We start from the raw sequence: 20,753 nt of genomic DNA, 5'->3' as shown, positions 1-20,753 counted from the left end.
CCTGTCCTCACCCCACCCCTCACCCCCTAATGAACCGATTGCCAAGCTGATAGGCAAGAAGGCCTTAACCAACTGTCTCCTGAATGGCCTAGCAGTCAGTGTCCTTGTAGACACAGGGGCTCAGGTGAGCATTATCAACCATTCTTGGAAAGAGACCTACTTGCCTGAGCTTGACATTAGACCGCTGGCAGAGCTTATGGGGGATGAAGAAAAGCTCAAAGTATATGCTGTGAATGGAGACCTCATTCCTTTCACCGGATGGGTCACTATAACTGTGAGCTTGCCTGAAAACAAAGACCCCGACTTGGCTATTAAAGTCCCGTTCCTTGTAAGCCACTTGCCCTTAGATACGCCACTAATTGGGTTCAATGTGGTGGAAGAACTGATCAAGGGGAAGCCAGAGAGACTACTCCCCATATTAACCCGTTTGCTAGGGGGAGCTATGTCGATTCCTGATGACACCGCTGAGACTATTGTGCACTTTGTCCAATCAAAGAAACCCAATACGCTTCAGGGACGTCTGAGAACAGGTCAACAGGACAAGGTCATCCCCGCTGGCAGTGTAATGTGGGTAAAGTGCAGACTCCCACCTAATCTTGACCCATCTGATGCCCTGGTGTTATTTGAGCCGGATGAGAGTAACGTTCAGTTGCAGCAGCTGGATGTCGGTGAGGGTTTGCTTGAGATCCAGAATGAGAAGAGCCCATATGTAGCTGTGCCTGTGGGAAACCACCGGAAGCATGATGTTACGTTGCCGCGCAAATCAGCTATTGGTAGTGTCCAGCCAATTAAGAAAATAATTGAAACTGACTCACCTGGAAAGGACACGAGAGTCCACAGTGTCACTTCCTCCCCTGCTGATGCAAGCCTGTCACAGCCACAATGGGAACCACCAGTTGACATAAGTCACCTAGATGAGGAACAACAAAGGGTTGCGAAAAGCATGCTGTATGAGGAGTCAGGAGCATTCGCCCGGGACACCAATGACATCGGGTGCATCCCAAGTCTACAGATGACGATCAACCTGAAAGACAACATTCCTGTGCAGAGATCATACTCTTCAATACCAAAGCCCCTGTTTGCTGAAGTGAAGGAGTACATTCAAGATCTCCTAGCAAAGGGATGGGTTGTAAAATCCAAGTCTCCGTATTCAGCTCCTGTCGTGTGCGTCCGCAAAAAGGATGGCTCACTGCGCCTTTGCATCGATTATAGACTTCTGAACCAGAAGACTGTTCCTGACAGGCACCCGTTGCCCCGGATTCAAGATCTGACCGACACACTGGGTGGCCATTCTTGGTTCAGTATCCTAGATCAAGGCAAGGCGTACCATCAAGGTTTCATTGACGAGGGTTCAAGGCATCTCACCGCCTTCATAACGCCTTGGGGGTTATATGAGTGGGTGAGAATACCCTTTGGCCTCTCAAACGCACCCGCAGCCTTCCAAAGGAGCATGGAAGAGATGTTATGCTCACTCAGAGATGAGTCCTGTATACCATACCTGGACGACATCCTTTGCTATGCGAAAACGTTTGAGGAACACGTGGAATGCGTCCGCAAAGTCCTGAAAGCACTCCAAGATCATGGTGTGAAGCTGAGACCCGAAAAGTGTGAACTGTTTCGCAGACAAGTCAGATATGTTGGTCGCCTTGTATCGGCAGCTGGAGTGGAGATTGATCCAAAAGACCTGGAGGCTGTGCAGTCCCTCAAAAGTAAGACTCCACAGACTGTTGGTGATGTAAGAAGACTCCTAGGCTTCCTTAGTTACTACCGCAGCTTCATACAGGACTTCTCACGCATCGCAAAACCAGTGTATGAGCTACTCCAAGGAAGATCTGTCACGTCACCAGTCCAGCCCCAGCGCGGAAAGAGCAAAGGTCCTCAGTTGGCCTCGAGAACCCCTGTGAACTGGACCAGTGAACATCAGAGGATACTGGAACAACTCATTGACCTACTTACCAACCCACCTGTCCTGGCCTATCCCGACTTCAGCCTGCCATTCTCACTGCACACAGATGCCTCAGAACAGGGTCTCGGCGCTGTACTCTATCAGCGGCAGGACGGCAAGTTGAGAGTACTGGGTTATGGCTCCAGAACCTTGACACAAGCAGAGAAGAACTATCGCTTGCACAGTGGGAAGTTGGAATTCTTGGCTCTAAAATGGGCGGTGTGCGAAAAGTTTAGAGATTATCTATTTTATGCCCCACACTTCACCATTTACACGGACAACAATCCCCTCACGTACGTTATGAGCACGGCAAAGCTCAATGCCGTTGGACACCGTTGGGTCGGAGAGTTGTCTGACTTCCGATTCGAGATCAAGTACAGACCTGGAAAGGTGAACATAGATGCTGACACCCTGTCCCGTCTTCCCCTCGACATGGACAAGTATGTAGCTGAGTGCAGTGAGGAGCTATCACAGGAAGTGGTGCGTGCTACCTGGGATGGAACTACAGCAGCCCAGAAGCAAGATGTAGCCTGGATCGCAGCCCTCACTCTCGCCACAGATACTGCTCCCGAACCCCCTGTCAGCATCCCCATCAGCCGAGACGAGCTGTTTGAAGCTCAAAGGGAAGACCCAGTGATTGCAGAAATCATTAAGCTGAGAGAGACAAATGCAGTGTTAACCAATGACACCAGACATACTGTGAGTAGAGCAGCAAGTAAGCTCCTCCGTGAATGGAACAAATTGCACCTGGAGCGTGGACTTCTTTTCAGACTGACCTCTGACAGAAAGCAGCTGGTTCTCCCTGCCAAATACAAACCAAAGGTCTTGAAGTGCCTTCATGACGATATGGGACACGTCGGTACAGAGCGAGTACTGTCCCTGGTAAGAGAACGCTTTTACTGGCCGTCTATGAAGAAGGAAGTGGTGGAGTATGTGACGAGGAGATGTCCGTGTATAAAGGAGAAGAAGCCAGTCAACCATGTCCGTGCTCCTATGGGCGCAATCACATCCAACACACCTTTGGATCTTGTCTGTATAGACTATCTGCACCTGGAGACCAGCCGAGGCGGGTACGAGTACATCCTGGTCGTTGTGGACCACTTCACAAGATTCGCTCAAGCTTATCCGACAAAGAACAAGTCCGGACGGACAGCAGCCGAGCGCATCTTTGACGATTTCATCCTACGGTGGGGATATCCAGGTCGTCTACACCACGACCAAGGCCGTGAGTTTGAAAACGAGCTCTTTAAGACCCTCCGTCAGAAAGCTGGAGTGGGACACTCAAGAACGACGCCGTACCACCCTCAGGGCAACCCGGCCGAGAGGTTTAATAGAACACTCTTGCAGATGTTAAGGACACTCGGTGCGAAGGAAAAAGAGCGATGGAAAGATCACCTCCAACATACCGTACACGCCTATAACTGTACACGTCACGAGTCTACTGGGTACTCGCCCTATTTTCTCATGTACGGGCGCAACCCCCGGCTCCCTGTAGACGTGTTGTTTGGTCTGATGGAAGAGAAAGACACTGTGTCCCACAAAAGCTATGCACAGAAGTGGGCGGGAAAGATGTCTGAAGCATACAAGATCGCCAGTGAGAACAGTAGACAGTCAAGTGAGCGGAACAAGTCCTACTATGACAAGAAGCTGAGAGGTGTGGTCCTACGTCCTGGAGACCGAGTCCTAGTAAGGAACCTCAACGAGCGTGGCGGCCCAGGCAAACTCAGATCGTACTGGGAAAAGAAGATCTATGTAGTCAAAGAGCAAGTAGGAGACAACCCTGTGTACGAAGTTCACCCTGAAGGTGGTGATGGACAGAGGACCAGAGTTCTCCATCGGAACCTGTTGTTGCTCGTCAATGACTTACCTGTTGAAGCCCCAGCGCATCCAGTTGAACCCACACCTAAGAGACAAGCTAAACAGAAACACTGTCAACCACGTCATGCCGATGTGAGAGAACACCAGAGCGACTCAAGTGATTCCGATTCTGAAGGAGAATACGGAGGGTACTGGTTGAGATTCCCTGTAAGAGAAAGAGAACAAACAGGAGAGGATACTTACCATACCATAACTACCTCGACCCCAAGGAATCCAGTCCGTGAAGAAGTCAGTGGTCCAAGCCGAGTACCTGCAAGGGAAAAGAGACAAGTGACAATACCAGTAAGAAGAGAAAGAGTTGATGAAACACTCACAAGAGAAGAACAAAGACCGATGGAGACACAACCAAACGCATACCTACCTGATCCGGAGTTACCTGAAGCTGGAAGTGAAGAGGATGAGCATGTCATTCCTGTGGAAGAAGAGGTTGATTTGCCTTCCCCTGTACGTGACACACCCGATGAGGTCAGGCGATCCGCAAGAGAAAGGAGACCAAGACAGATGTTCACATACCAGACACTTGGTGAACCGTCATTGCAACCACACCACGTTGTCAATGCAGTACATACATACACAACACCCTACTCCCCACCATACAATCCCTACCAGATTCCACCACCTTTCCTGTTTTCGCCTTACACCCCTTACCCCCATACACCCTATGCATTCAGCACACCAACAACACTTTTGAGTTATTGAAGTTTTGTTTTGAGATCTTTTGAAAGAAAAATGGTTTGAAATGTCAGGAGCCACTTCTTATTTTGTCAGGGAGTGTGTGACATACACAAATGTGTTGTCACATTTTTGTTTTTTTATGTATTTGCTTTTGTATTTTTAAGAGCCTCAGTGTTCAGTAGAATGAGCAGTGAACTGATAATTCAGGCACAGGCCTATTCCACCTTTCGCCACCAGGTGGCAAAACCCCTTCTGTGAGACAGGTAGTATAGGTGGTCACGTGACGTCTTCTCTTCAGATGAACAAGGAAAGAGAAACGTAACAACACACAAGCTGACTCTGTCTCCTTTTTGTCCTGTTTTATCAGGTAAATACAATATTAGAACATACTACATGTTCTCTATGAGCACTTTATGGTGTAAAGCAAAGATTCTCTTGGTTCTTTACCAGAAATGTCGTGATTTTGTAGAACTTTGATGTGTGAAGTGAATCTCAGTGTAAACATACAGATTCATGGCAGCCATGTTACTGCTGCTTAAAAACGTGTCCTTTTGTTTGTTTCTGTGACAGTATTATGTTGCTCCCTGCAGTATTTGAAGCTCCGTTTTTCTAGTGTTTTATATGAGTGATGCCTGTTGCATTTGAGACAGTATATTTTCGTTTTTGATTTAGTTAGTTGTTTCTCTACTGAAGTGCCTTGTAATGAATCTTACTAGTCCATTGTGTTATGCCAATGCAGTATTTAGCCTACCTTTTGGGGTCCATATTTTGTGAATTGTGGTTTCATGATAAATGCCAATTCATGGTTTGGATAAATAAGTCCATGTTTATGTGGAACGTTAAAGGACAACTCCGTTCTAAAAATATAATTGGTAAATGCCAACGTTAAGAACCAGTTGATTGATACTGTGAACATAAAACATATGGGAATATGAAGGAAATGATGTTTATTGTGATTTTGATGATGATGTGTAAGAAAAGAAGAAGATATGGGTTTATTGTAATTTTGTGAATGTGATAATTGAATACTGAAACTCTTTAAACAGAAAGAAAGAAAGTGAATTAAGTTGATAATTGTTTAATAAATGAGATGAACAAGGAAAGAGAAACGTAACAACACACAAGCTGACTCTGTCTCCTTTTTGTCCTGTTTTATCAGGTGAACAACACTGCAGAGCAGTTTGTAAAATATAATCTGTCAACATAGCCACACCCCTGGGGCGTGTTACATTAGCATTTAAGGCTCATTTTTAATAGCTCACTTGAAGGAACATGTTGCGGAAGGCTGTGAAAAGTTGTACAAATACTTTCAAGTTAAAATTCTCAAGTACTGCTCACATGTCTCGGAAACACGGGTATTCTACAGTTACTAGTATTAGAGACAGGGCAGCCAGTGGGCAGAAAATACGTAATGAGAGACATATTTTTATAACGCAGAAATATTATAGTAATGTATTTCCTAAATAAAAAACATTGAAAAAATTTTTATTAAATTACAGCAGACATTTAAAATGCATCAATTGAAACTAATTTTAATTAGCCCCCTAACTCATCCAGCAGCTATAACATTATAAAAGGAAATTGCTGAATAGACGATATGTCTTTTTTTTTCTGACTGTCCAAATATGTTGAAACACACACGTACTACAGAAGATTCTCTGTCCATCGTCTGTCTTTGCAGCGGTAGCACCTCTTGTCTCATAACGGTGTGCGTCCGTGTCAGGTAGTACGGCTTTCTGACACGTGCTAAATAAAACGCAAAATAGTGCTCGCAAAATAGTGACGAGTGTTGATAAATCACATTGCACGTGCTGTATAGTATACTTGCATCTTCTCCTCCCAGTATTGAGGGTGTTTACACAATTAGCCTATATTTTGCATATTATTAAAGACAGAGACGCAAAATGGATTGCAATCCACTTTGCTCACATTTAGTAGATCAGGTCTGCGTGTGCTATCAAGTTTCCACGTGTTTTAGTACACGCAAACCTTTAGTAAATCAGGCTCTTAGTCGTATTGCCTCTAAAGCTAATGCTACAATTGTAAGTGCAAACAAAGCAAGTATGCCTGATAGAAAACGCTTGACTGTACAGTAAGGCTATACTTATACAAAACTTTGCTGGCTATATGCTAATTTACATTGGTTGTGCCACATACAGTGCATCTGGAAAGTATTCACGTTTTTATTTTTTTATTTTGCAAATGTATTGAAGATAAAAACCTAAGAAATCACATATACATAAGTATTCCCAGCCTTTGCTCAATACTTTGTGTATGCACCTTTGGCAGGAAATACAGCTTCAAGACTTTTTGAATACAATGCCACAAGTTTGGCACACCTATCTTTGGGCAGTTATCTCTTTGCAACTCCTCTGAGGTTGGATGGGAAGGGTTGGTTTTCACCGAGGATGCTAAACACACCTTATTCCAGCGACATCTCTTTCAGTCAATGAAAGATATGGAAACTTGATCTTCAAGAGGCAGAACCCCCTGCAAAACAATTGGTCCAGACTCTGTCTCTCCGCCTTGAAGCAATGTGATTGTCAGCGGTCTTAAGTCTTTACGAACATCTTTAACACCTCACTGGAGACATGCCACGTGCCAGCCTGTTTCTAGTCCACCACCGTCATTGGTGTCCCCAAAAAAACAAGGATCACTGGACTTAATGACCACAGACCTGTCGCCCTGACCTGTGGGGTGATTAAATCTGAGTCTATAAGTCACCGACCCCCTCCTGGAGCCCCTACAGTTCACCTACCAAAAAAACAGGTCTGCTGATGACGCTGTGAAATTGGCCCTCCACTCCATCCTCAAGCATCTGGACACAGCAGAAACGTGCGTCAGGATCGGTTTTGTGGACTATAGCTCTGCTTTCAATACAATAATCCCGGCCGGCATTGCTCCAGGACAAGCTCTTTCAGTTAACCGTGCATGACCCCATCTGCAGGTAAATCACAGATTTCCGCTCTGACAGGAGACAGCAGGTGAAGCTGGGGAAGAATGTCTCGGACAGCAGGACCATTAACACTCCCCTCAAGGCTGCTTTCTTTCCCTTCTGCTCTTCTCCCTGTATACCAACAGCTTCACCGCCAGTCACCAGTCTATCAAGCTCCTCAAGTTTTCAGACGACACCACCCTCATTGGACTCACCTCTGGTGGGGAAGACAATGGAGATGGTTGAGGACTTTAGAAAAAAACACTGCAATCCGCAGCTGCATCGTCATTGGTGACTTCACGGTGTCTACTGTGGAGTCTTTCCACTTCCAGCGGACAACAATCACCAAGGATCACAAGTGGGAGCTGAACATCACCTCCCTCATCACAACAGGACAGCAGAGAATGTACTTTCTGCGGCAGCTGAAGAAGTTCAACTTGCAAATGACCATGATGGCACACTCTTACACCACAGTCTGGTATGAAGCACCACAGCTATAGACAAGTGCATGAGACTAAAACGAATCATCCTCTCTGCAGAGAAGGTCAATGGCTGCAATCTAATCTGTACGCCTCCAGGACCCTGAGGTGGGCCGACCCCTCTCACCCAGCACATGGACTGTTTGAGACCCTTCCCTCTGGTCAGAAGGCTGCAGTCCATCAGAGACAAAACCTCTTGACTCAAAAACAGTTTCTTTCCCTCTGCTATCAGACTAATCAACAATGTCCCTGCACGTCCCTCTCCTTCCACATAACACAACTCTCATCAGCCCCACAGTCACAAAACATCCCAACAATGTGAAGGCTGAAACGGTTTCCTTTATGTGTTACATTAACGCTCACTGGACTTTACATTATTACTTACTTGCACCCCATTGCAACTTTTGTACATTTTGTGTGTTTTTGTTTTTTTTGTAATTATGTTTTATAAAAATATAATATTGTATTTATTGTCAATTGCTTCTTATATTTTATTTTACCTAAGTTATTTCTACTTTGGCTTTATTCCTCACGTTAGTTGTTTTTACACCAATACACCAGACAAATTCCTTTGTTTATATGTACTCGGCAGAAAAAAAGATTCTGATTCTGATAATACCTCTACTTCCTAGCCAGGTAACACATCATAACATATACACTACTGCCATCTAACGTCTTGGAATTGCAACTGCATACAAAGTCTATCCTAGAGTACTTGCAAATGAGACTCAGCAGTGTAATAAATCAAGGTCCCAGTTGGTACAGTCGTGGTCAAATGTTTACATACACTTGTAAAGAACATAATGTCATGGCTGTCTTGTGTTTCCAATAATTTCTACAACTCTTATGTTTTTGTGATAGAGTGATTGGAGCACAAAAAACATTAATGAAGTTTGGTTCTTTTATGATTTTCTTATGGGTCTACTGAAAATGTGACCAAATCTGCTGGGTCAAAAGTATACATACAGCAACGTTAATATTTGGTTACATGTCCCTTGACAGGTTTCACTGCAATAAGACGCTTTTGGTATCCATTCACAATTTTTGACCACTCCTCTTTTTTTTCGTCTTTTTTTTTTTTTTATGTCCTGTCCAGCTTCTCAGGCAAATCATATAGTTAATGTAGATGCCTATATCGGCTGTTCAGATTCACTTTACAAAAGAGAAGTGTAGGATACTTCTCTTGTTGCCTTATTTGTATTTGACTTTATTAAATGTATTTATAATATCATTTGGTGCAGCCGGGCCGGAGCAGGAGGGGATAGAAAGAAAGAAAAAAGAAGACAGAGGGGGAAATAGTGGGGACAAGAGGGGGATAAGACAGAGAGACAAAAACAACAACAGCAAACACAACAGTAACAACAACAACAACAACAATAGAGCAACATCAGCAAATACGATATGTACAAATATGATGGTAAAAGTGATAACAAAGAAGCAGTTAGCGAAATAAATAATAATACAGAAATGACAATGAGCATTATTACACTACAAATGGAGCAATACAAATACTCCTCTTGACAAAATTGGTGCAGTTCAGCTAAATGTGTTGGTTTTCTGACATGGACTTGTTTCTTCAGCATTGTCCACAAGTTTAAGTCAGGACTTTGGGAAGGCCATTCTAAAACCTTAATTCTAGCCTGATTTAGCCTTTCCTTTACCACTTTTGATGTGTGTTTGGGGTCATTGTCCTGTTGGAACACCCACATGTAAACGTAACATTCATTTTCTAGATAATCGTACTTATCTCACCATATGAAATATAACTTATTTCACTAATTATTATTTATTTATTTATTTTGTATTGTTATTACTTATGGAGTATATTGTGAATACTTTGAGAACAGGAAGTGAACAAAAGTTTTACCATCTGCTATGTAAAGGAAAATAGGTAGGATTAAATAAACTACTAAACCTACTCCTTTTCGAACATGTTGAATAGAGAAACTGGAAATTGTGATGTATTATGTTGCATGCATGTTCGAAATAAACACAAACTCAACTCAACATTGTGCAATCTTTACTAAAAATATCTCTTTTTTTCCCCCCCTCTGATTGTTTCCACTTCATCTTGGCTGCAGATCACGTGTGTGCTGCTGCGGATTTTGTAAGTGGTGTTTGCTTTTCCTCTTCCAGATTTTGGAAACTCTCTATGAAAATTTGAGAAAGCCATAGAAATAAGACTCATCGTCACATTCTCCACCGAGTCCTGTGCCACACAACACAAGGATCCGATTATAAAAAGCAGACAGTAGATCAGCTGCATACCTTTGAAAAATAAATACAGACGATGACATCATTGCTGAACATGCCAGGAAGTGGTCATGGAAATGAGCCGCTTTGCTTCATGGATCAGTCCAGGCTGACCTGGAAGGCACTACGTGTCAAACGATCTTAGAACCCTGACCTTTGTTGGCGACAAAAATGTTGTTCTTCTTTTCAGGTTGTTAAGTCTGGTCCAGCTAACCAAATTATACATGCTCCATTATAGAGTGTAATTTCCTTTTAATCACATTTTCTTGATAAGAAATGATTAATAATAGATTTTGTGTATCCAAAAGGTTTCGAGTTGGGCTTCACAAGCTTGCACCCAACTTTAAATCTGCCACTATTTACAAGCTGCTCTCTACTAAGCTAGAAAATTGCCTTTTGCATCAGATGACATTTATAACAAAACATGGCTGCCTCGAGAGTTGCAATTTGCATAATTGAAGTCTGCATGTGCACCCTGCTATCAGTGGCATTTGCAACAGTTATCAAGTTTGACATTTTCCTCTCATTGCTGGGTTCAACTTCAAACATTCCCTGTGTTACTTTGCATCATCATGTGTTATATTATTTCTAGTAGATAAATACATTAGTAGCTAGCAGTATAGAACAACATATTGATATTGCAATATATCACATGTTCTCTCTCATGGCACAGCCGTAGCGGTTTTGGATGTAGGCCACAAGGCTTGTTGCTCAGGGCGGCATTTTTTAGGGTCCGCCGCAAGGATGAGGAATCGTTGTTACGCATTTGAATGTGTCGTGATCCCCAAAATACAGAGACGGTAGGCGACGTGCAGGTAAAAAAGTTGAATTAACCTGGTAAAAATAACAAAAGGTATAAAACATCAGGCTAGTGCAGAGTACGTAGTGGCAGCCAGGTAAGGCAGCACAAAAGCAAAAAGTAACACAATACAACTATCCAGCACTTAACCCTTGTGTGGTGTTCGGGTCTGTGGGACCCGTTTTCATTTTTTATTAAAAGAAAAATGATACATTTAATTAATTTTTCAAAGTGAGACTCACTGACTTTGGATCATTTTCTGTGAAGAACATACACTACCGTTCAAAAGTTTGGGGTCACCCAAACAATTTTGTGGAACAGCCTTCATTTCTAAGAACAAGAATAGACTGTCGAGTTTCAGATGAAAGTTCTCTTTTTCTGGCCATTTTGAGCGTTTAATTGACCCCACAAATGTGATGCTCCAGAAACTCAATCTGCTCAAAGGCAGGTCAGTTTTGTAGCTTCTATAACGAGCTAGACTGTTTTCAGATGTGTGAACATGATTGCACAAGGGTTTTCTAATCATCAATTAGCCTTCTGAGCCAATGAGCAAACACATTGTACCATTAGAACACTGGAGTGATAGTTGCTGGAAATGGGCCTCCATACACCTATGTAGATATTGCACCAAAAACCAGACATTTGCAGCTAGAATAGTCATTTACCACATTAGCAATGTATAGAGTGTATTTCTTTAAAGTTAAGACTAGTTTAAAGTTATCTTCATTGAAAAGTACAGTGCTTTTCCTTCAAAAATAAGGACATTTCAATGTGACCCCAAACTTTTGAACGGTAGTGTATATCAGAATACATATTTAATGAACACACACCATACACCCCACCTACACATTTCTATTAAATATAAGATGTCCGGGTCCACTGGACCCGGGGCTAATAGAAGTGTGGAAATGGATGTTCTGTGTACCACACACACACACACACACACACACACACACACACACACACACACACACACACACACACACACACACACACACACACACACACACACACACACACACACACACACAGCAGGCCTAGACAGGAGGAGGACAGAGTGTAGGTACACAGAACATCAGAGGGTCAAATGTGCGAGAAAATGAGAGCAGACAGTGTTGACAAACAATGTTGCAACCTTATCCCAATAAACATCTGTTCAGTATTTTAACATAAAAGTGTTTGATTGTGAGGCCTTAAAAGCAACAAAATGCAACGGGTCCATCAGACCCACAAACGCTGGCTGAGTAACAAAAATGTGAACATTACACAAGGGTTAAATAGAAGAACCTTAAATAGGCCTAGTAACGAATTGAGAACAGGTGTGCTGTTGGATGATCGTATTAAAGTTTAAAAACAGTGTGTTTCTGTCCCTGTCCCCGCCCTACACTGCTCACAAGTTGACATCACCGGGGGTTTATGGATTATCTTGCAGTGTTTAGTTAGTGTCAGCGCTCCTTCCTCCCTGTTTTTCCACTTCCCGTGCGCTTCCCCTGCCTTGTCACAGCCAGTGTGGAGCGCTGATTGACACTCCCGCCTCCGCTTGGTTATTAGGACACGCACCTGTTGACTATCACCATCGGAGTTCTTTATAATCCAACGTGTGTACGTTTTGTTGTGTTGCTGTTTTGTTGTGATGGTGGTTTGCAAAGTGTTGCCATCTTTTGCATACTTGCGTGTTTTTGTTGTTGCAAAGATATTTCAACTAGCATACTTCCCTGCACGCCGTGTTCTGTCCCAGCATCATGGTGTCACGCTGACTGCCAATATGTGAGTTTGAGAAAATGTATGTTATTTGTTTGCTCACATGTATCTTGTATGTCAGGTGGTGTCAAATTAAGGACTGCGGATTATTTGACAGCATGGTGTACCCTCTGATTCTCTGTGAGTAATGTATGCACACTGACCATAAACGAATATTTATATACTGTATATATGTCCATACATCCATTTTCTACCGCTTGTCCCTTTTTGGGGTTGCGGGGGGTGCTGGAGCTTATCTCAGCTGCATTTTGGGCGGAAGGCGCGGTACACCCTGGAAAAGTCGCCACCTCATCACAGGGCCAACACAGATGGACAGACAACATTCACACTCACATTCACACACTAGGGCCAATTTAGTGTTGCCAATCAGCCTATCCCCAGGTGCTTGTCTTTGGAGGTGGGAGGAAATTGGAGAACCCGGAGGGAACCCACGCAGTCACGGGAGAACATGCAAATTCCACACAGAAAGATCTGGATATATATTTTTATATCAATCGTGGTCAAAAGTGTACATACACTTGTTAAGGACATAATGTCATGGCTGTCTTGAGTTTCCAATAATTTCTACAACTCTTGTTTTTTTTTTGTGATAGAGTGAATGGAGCACATACTTGTTGGTCACAAAAAACATTTATGAAGTTTGCTTCTTTTATGAATGTATTATGGGTTTACTGAAAATGTGACCAAATCTGCTGGGTCAAAAGTATACATACAATAATGTTAATATTTGGTAGCCATCCACAAGCTTCTGGTAGAATTTTTGACTACTCCTCTTGACAAAATTGGTGCAGTTCAGCTAAATTTGTTGGTTTTCTGACATGGACTTGTTTCTTCAGCATTGTCCACACGTTTAAGTCAGGACTTTGGGAAGGCCATTCTAAAACCTTAATTCTAGCCTGATTTAGCCTTTCCTTTACCACTTTTGACGTGTGTTTGGAGTCATTGTCCTGTTGGAACACCCAACTGCGCCTAAGACCCAACCTCCGGGCTCATGATTTTAGGTTGTCTTGAAGAATTTGGAGGTAATCCTCCTTTTTCATTGTCCCATTTACTCTCTGTAAAGCACCAGTTCCACTGGCAGCAAAACAGGCCCAGAGCATAATACTACCACCACCATGCTTGATGGTAGGATGTTGTTCCTGGGATTAAAGGCCTTACCTTTTCTCCTCCAAATATATTGTTCGGTATTGTGGCCAAACAGCTCAATTTTTGTTTCATCTGACGACAGAACTTTCCTTATCTTAAGGTCTTATCTTTGTCCATGTGATGTCAGATGACCCAGCAGATTTGGTTACATTTTCAGTAGACCAATAATAAATTCATAAAAGAACCAAACTTCATGAATGTTTTTTGTGACAAACAAGTATGTGCTCCAATCACTATATCATAAAAAAAAAGAGTGTTACATATATTTATATATGTATGTATATATATATATATATATATATATATATATATATATATATATATATATATATATATATATATATATATATATATATATATATATATATATATATATATATATATATATATATATACAGTTTGTAAACAATATAAAATATAATATGGGCATTAAACAATAATTATTTGTGAAGATAAACATAGAACCAAAAAATATCGATATCATCACGTTGGTGTCGATCCAATACTGCTCTTTGTATCGATACTGTTGATAATTGGATTGACGCGCCCATCCCCTCGCCTCTCACCCCCAGGGGTCACGGCGTGTATGCACTTAATGAAAAGGTTTATTTTTTATTATAACCATTATTCTCATTCATTTATTGTCAACATTGCCTCTTTAAATAACCAATAAAATACAATTTACAGCACTGTCAATCAAATGTAATCATCTCATGGCTGCTTTCCAGGTTATTCGTCATCTTGTTATTAGCTCACTGACTCAATTTCCTCCAGCTTTGCTGTAATGCTTAAAATGACAAATATCGCACCAAGTCTTTTTTTTTTTCCTTGAAGCGATCGTGACAACAATTGTAGTTAGAGATGTCCGATAATATCAGCCTGCCGATATTATCGGCCGCTAAATGCTTTAAAATGTAATATCGGAAATTATCTGTTTTTTTTTGTTTTTTTTATTTTTTTGTTTTTTATTAAAGGCCTACTGAAATAAAAAAAATAATATCGGAATATCGGATATCGGCAAAAAAGCCATTATCGGACATCCCTAATTGTAGTTAAAGAAAAGAACAAGACTTAAGCACAGAGTCTTGTATTCCGCCATGTAAATTAGCTATTCAGAGTCCAGCAAGACCCAGAATGCAATGCTTTTCCACGACACACTTTCAAGCCCTATTGGCTCACTTCCATGATGCACCTGGGCAAGGCACCAAACCCAGCGGCATGTGTGTGTGGGTGTGACAACATTCGGAATAGCCCCCCACTCTGACATCTTTCCTTTTTTACTTGATTATGTGGAGTGATTGATAATTTATGTAATATGGTATACAGTACATGCAATTTCTCCCTTGTGTCACAATTAGGAGACTGCTCTTTTTCTTGTTGAGTTAAAATTGCTGCTGTGCAAAAAAAAATAACCCTCCAAACTGGGCCCTGCCAAGCGGGTGCCATTACACAGTTACAGTATACAGTATATTTACATAATGAAATGATTTCCTCAAGTCAAAAAGGTGCCTTTTTTTTTAACCATGACACATTGTGGAAAAATATTTTGAATAGAAGCTTTGAGTGTGCAGTTCCTTTTACATGGTCTCCACAGCAGCAGCTGCCTGGTATTTTGAGGTCAGAGTGATTTAGCCATCATGGAAAAGGGGGAAACTCCCGGGGGACCTCTGTGGGTAACACATCTGAGCATAGGCTCATCCTGCAGATTGCTCTCAATAAACCTCTCTCCCTGCTAGGAAACCACTAATGAAGTGTCATATCACCCAATTATGCACTTTGATAAATGATATATATACAGTATGTAAGACATATTGTATATAAGAGCGCAATATACCGCATTGGAGAAAAATGTTTCCAGAGTGATCCACAATATTTACACTAAAACAGGGGTGTCAAATGTATGGCCCGTGGGCCGGATCAGGTCCGCGAACAGGTTTTATCCGGCCCACGGGATGAGTTTGCTAAGTATAAAAATTAGGGGAAATTTTTGAATGAAAGAAACTGTTGTTCTAAATGTGTACACTAGATGCTGCAGTAGCAATTCTTTGTATCTTTGTAGATTATGCTACATATGTAAAAAATAAAATAAACCACATGTATTTAATATTTGTATGTTTGCTATGGTAAATTATTTATTTATTATTTGTCTGTTCACTGTTCTGTTACAGATAACAAGGAAATTGGATAAAATAGTTATGGCATGAAAAGAGGTAGGATTAAATAAGCTCTGCTTCTTCCTACTCCTTTTCGGACGTGCTGTAATGAAACGACTGGAACTGTGTGATGCATAACATTGTATTGTATGCATGTTCGAAATAAACTGACACTGAAACATGATGTTAGTGCACCAGCCAAGGAAAATGAGAAAACTACATAAATAACATCCTGTAATTTGGTTTTGATACAATTTTTTTATCTTGATAGATTGAAAATTAACACCAAATGAGTTGACTGATGAACATTATGCCACAATTTATTCAGAAAGTATAAATAACGACAAATAAAGATAGAATACTATTAACCGCAACATGTAAGTGTAAAAAAAAGTGTAAAAAAAAACAACATTATGATTTATACATTTTCAGAATGTGCTTGTTCTATTTTTTTATTTATTTATTTATTTATTTTATTTTTTTTAAATAATGTCCTGCCCAGCTTCTCAGGCAAATCATATAGTAGATGTAGATGCCCATATCGGCTGTTCAGATTTACTTTACAAAAGAGAAGTGTAGGATACTTCTCTTGTTGACTTATTTGTATTTGACTTTATTAAATGTATTTATATTATCATTTGGTGCAGCCGGGCCGGAGCAGGAGGGGATAGAAAGATAAAAAAAAGGAAGACAGAGGGGTGAATTGTGGGGACAAGAGGGGGATTAGACAGAGAGACAAAAACAACAACAGCAAACACAACAACAACAACAGAGCAACATCAGCAAATACTACATGTACAAATATGATGGTAAAAGTAATAGCAAATAAGCAGTTAGTGAAAATGAAAAATAATACAGAAATGACAATGAGCATTATTACATTAAAAATTAAGCAATATGAATACCAATAGAAATAGCGCTATTGATAATAAACAATACCAATACTTTACCTTTATTATCAACAATACAATTGTTCAAATGTAACAATACATATACGTAATGATAACTTGAGATATGAAAGAATGCAGAAAAATGGAGGGGAAGAAAGAGAAGCAACCTACATTAACCTTGTAGATTGTTATAGTAACAATAGGTTGAGCTTTGTCAGTGTGCCATGTGTTATACCCAGTTTACCCTAGGGCAACAACGTTAATATATGTTTGATGAAACGTGATTATGTGCATGAGTGTATGTGTGCATGTGTACTTGTATATGTACAGTATGTGTATATGTGTGCTTGTACAGTGAATGTATATGCTTGTTCTATTTTTAAGCAAAGAAATCAATCTGAAGTTGTCTTTATTTTTAAGTTATCATGCCATGATTTTACCAGTCTGGCCCACTTGGGAGTAGATTTTTCTCCATGTGGGCCCCGATCTAAAATGAGTTTGACACCCCTGCTCTAAAAGAACAATTCCACTAACTTTATTTTTCAGGTTTTATGGCTGTTGATTCCCACACTTGGGAATCAACCATTTGGGACCTGACAACATGCAGAGAAATGAATAAATAAAAATATCTATTTACGCCATAGAAAGTATCCATCATCGGATAATTACACCCGATTATGCAACAAGCCGTCTCCAGGGTGACTCAGATGACGACAATTCATGAAAAGGGAACTCCTACAGCATGACTTCAGAGTATATTGACTCTTTGAGAGTTTTGCAAAGAGGAGCACAGACATTATCGCAGTCAGCATGGTTGAATCAGACTCTCCACTTCCTGCAGAAATGCACGCGGTCATATGGGGTAAACACATCAAGGCTATTTTTAAGAGCTCCTCAAAAACAACCTTTGACTTTCAAAGAGATATTGCTGAACAAAGGAGGATTGTTGCCAAATGTGAGCAGTGGTAGACCTGAAGGAATGTGTGTCTGTTCTTGAGTATCCAAAAGTCCATAAACAAGCTCAACAACATCATCAATGTATTTTGTCTAAAGCAAAGAAGAAACCTTGCTTTTTACCTCAACTATCCAAGAGACAATATGAACGATAACCAAAATATGTCAGTTTCTGTTAAGAAAAGTGCTTTCCTTGGGATTTCTTTTGCATGTCTTGCTTTTCTGCTCTTAAGGGATTAAAAGATTGGATTAGGAGAGAGGGAGAGATGTTGGCCATTTGAGAACAAAGGAAGCACCCCCAAGAGAAAGGGGAGAACTGTAGAAGTAAACTTCTCTTACTGTGGGGCCAGGATGTCCCTTGAGGTACGAAGATGAAGAAGAGAAGGGAAATGAAGAGGAACCTGCCTTCCCTCCCACTGGTGATTGTGCTAGTCCAGGGAATTGCGTGGGACCCCCAGTTGGTCTGCCCCAGCTGTAGTTCTGGATCCGCCAACAGCATGCTGCAGTCTGGAACTCTGTTTACTTTCTGAACTCAGCTGACATCACCATCCTAAACTCCTTCAATGCTTCCCGCCCCCTTCTTCCAATTCTCTCTCTCTCTCTCTCTCTCTCTCTCTCTCTCTCTCTCTCTCTCTCTCTCTCTCTCTCTCTCTCTCTCTCTCTCTCTCTCTCTCTCTCTCATTTCTCCCTCAGTCTCCTTGCCTCTCTCATTAGCCTTGGCCTCAGGTTACAGTTCAGACTTCCAAAACTCCAGTTCCAGTACCACAAGCATTACTCTTGAATGAATGCATCCACCGGCCTTTTGTCCTAAACTCACTGTGGTTGCCATTCACACATACAAAGACACACACACTCTCTCACACACAATAACTGTATGTCGAACACTGCACCAAATGATGTGATGGAATTCACGTCTGGTGGACTACTTGAGCAGTCTGAAACATCTTAGTCAGAGCAATTCAAGCTCAGCAGTGTTCTGATTCTGATAACAGGTGTTAGAGTGCACCACGTTACACAAAATAACAATGTGTTTATTTTCTCATAACACGAGGTGAAAACCAGAACCCATGATTTAAAGAAATATTCTGACCTTAAACTTCAGTCTATGTTCGATCATCCTCCAAAGTTTCAGTTATCTTGGTCGCTTTGCATAAAAGTCATGTTCTTTCCAAAATATTCCAAAAATAATATACTCACCCTCTAACCACAGTAAATGTTTAGAATTAAAAATTAAAATGTGCTTGACTACAGCGCAGGATTTGTTGAAGAGAAAATGTTTTTTCCTTGGTTGAAGAAAACATGTTGGAGAAGTCCAATGACTTCAAAGATTCTTAATTGATCTTTTTTCCATACATTAAAGAATCAAGATACTGTTTCCCTGTCACCCGGTACTCTGTTCCCAAGCTTGGAAAGTGGACGCTGCTTTGAAATGTGCCGCCAAACAGTTTGACATTTCGAAAACCAGAAAAGAAAAAAAGATACAATAAAGAGACACCATGCTGTTGCCACAAAACAAAGAAACCCATCATTCTCAGCAAACAACTCAAGTCCAGATGGAGAAAGAATGGCACTGACTGATTCTGTACGTCAATGATGTACCCTAGACTGACAAGTGAAGTGAAGTGAATTATGTTTATATAGCGCTTTTCTCTAGTGACTCAAAGTGTTTTACAAAATGAAACCCATTATCTAAGTTACATTTAAACCAGTGTGCCTGGCACTAAGAGCAGGTGGGTATAGTATCTTGTCCAAGGACACAACGGCAGTGACTAGGATGGTGGACGCGGGAATCGAACCTGGAACCCTAAAGTTGCTGGCACGGCTGCTCTACCAATCGAGCCCCGCCGACAAGAGTCTCATCCTATAGTTGCTGGTAACCTGTCAATAGTCCTCCCCAGGCCATCCATGTTTTTGGCCCTCAGTCTCTCCAGCTCCCGCTCCCAGAGCAGTTCCAGGGAGCCTTCTACAAGCAAGACCCATGTACTCCATTGCACGCCTCAGCTGGTTGTTCTCCTCCTCCTCCAGGTACTACTGGACCAGCTCCTGCTTGGTCAATTTCTGCAGGCTCTCAAAGTGGTACATCTATCTCATAGGTCTTGGAAGTGCTGCAAGAGAAACTACCCCTCGGCTTTGCAGAGTCTGCCAATGCTGTTGCTGCTGCTGCAAACTCTGCTGCCACCACCGCTGGGGAATTTGCCTATTGTTCACAATGATTATGAAAGACATGACAACGAATGGATTTTTTTTTTTTTTATGCATTCTAACTTACAGAGGTAAATAAAAACCTGATTACAGCGGAGCCAATGGTAGGTCCTCTATTTTGCCCATAAAATCCAATAAATAACCATTCAAAAACCGCCAACAGTACTCCATTTACATTTTGTGACTTGAATGTTAACCAAGTATTAGTGAGATTGTTATTTTAAGCACTAACGGAGATAGACTGTTAATAGCGGCGCCGTGATCCATACCATGTGTCCTTTTGAATACATCATTGAGCAGTCTGCTGCTTTCTCGCTTCCTTGCTCCCTGCAAGTTTATTGTAGATCATAAAACATGCATCTCACCTGGGCAGAAGAAGTCTGAGGAGGTATTCCAGCAACAGTGGCGTGCAGTCACTAGAGGCACACGGCCTCCCCTGCCATCATGGAAAGAAAAAAAAAAGTAAAAAGAAAAAAATAATAATTAAATTGTTATATGTATCCAGTGATTATACTAAAGTTATTTTCCATTTAACTTCACCAGTTTTAGATTATTTTTCATTTTTATTTTCACATTTGCCGTTCAAATACTGAGAAGAGACGGTGCGGTGATCAGCAGCCAGTTGAGGCACGTCACTGCGTTGTGCCTCAACATGGATTGTGCGCAATGACTCGGCTAACTGC

At 41.4% G+C, this 20,753-nt stretch overlaps 1 protein-coding gene across 1 annotated transcript in view; it reads right to left on the bottom strand.

The window, feature by feature from the left end:
• Nucleotides 1-18,360, bottom strand: part of pamr1b (peptidase domain containing associated with muscle regeneration 1b) — an 88,350-nt gene extending 69,990 nt beyond the window's left edge. Inside the window, exon 1 of the mRNA XM_062035513.1 lies at nucleotides 18,208-18,360. The gene's annotated coding sequence lies outside the window, so the exon portion shown is untranslated. The remainder of the gene's footprint in view (nucleotides 1-18,207) is intronic.
• Nucleotides 18,361-20,753: the final 2,393 nt, after the last annotated feature.

Source organism: Entelurus aequoreus, linkage group LG24 (assembly GCF_033978785.1).
Source record: "Entelurus aequoreus isolate RoL-2023_Sb linkage group LG24, RoL_Eaeq_v1.1, whole genome shotgun sequence".
In the NCBI taxonomy this organism is placed as follows: Eukaryota; Metazoa; Chordata; class Actinopteri; order Syngnathiformes; family Syngnathidae; genus Entelurus; species Entelurus aequoreus.
Note: the sequence above shows the minus strand (reverse complement) of the source record. Positions and strands in the feature narration are given on the sequence as shown.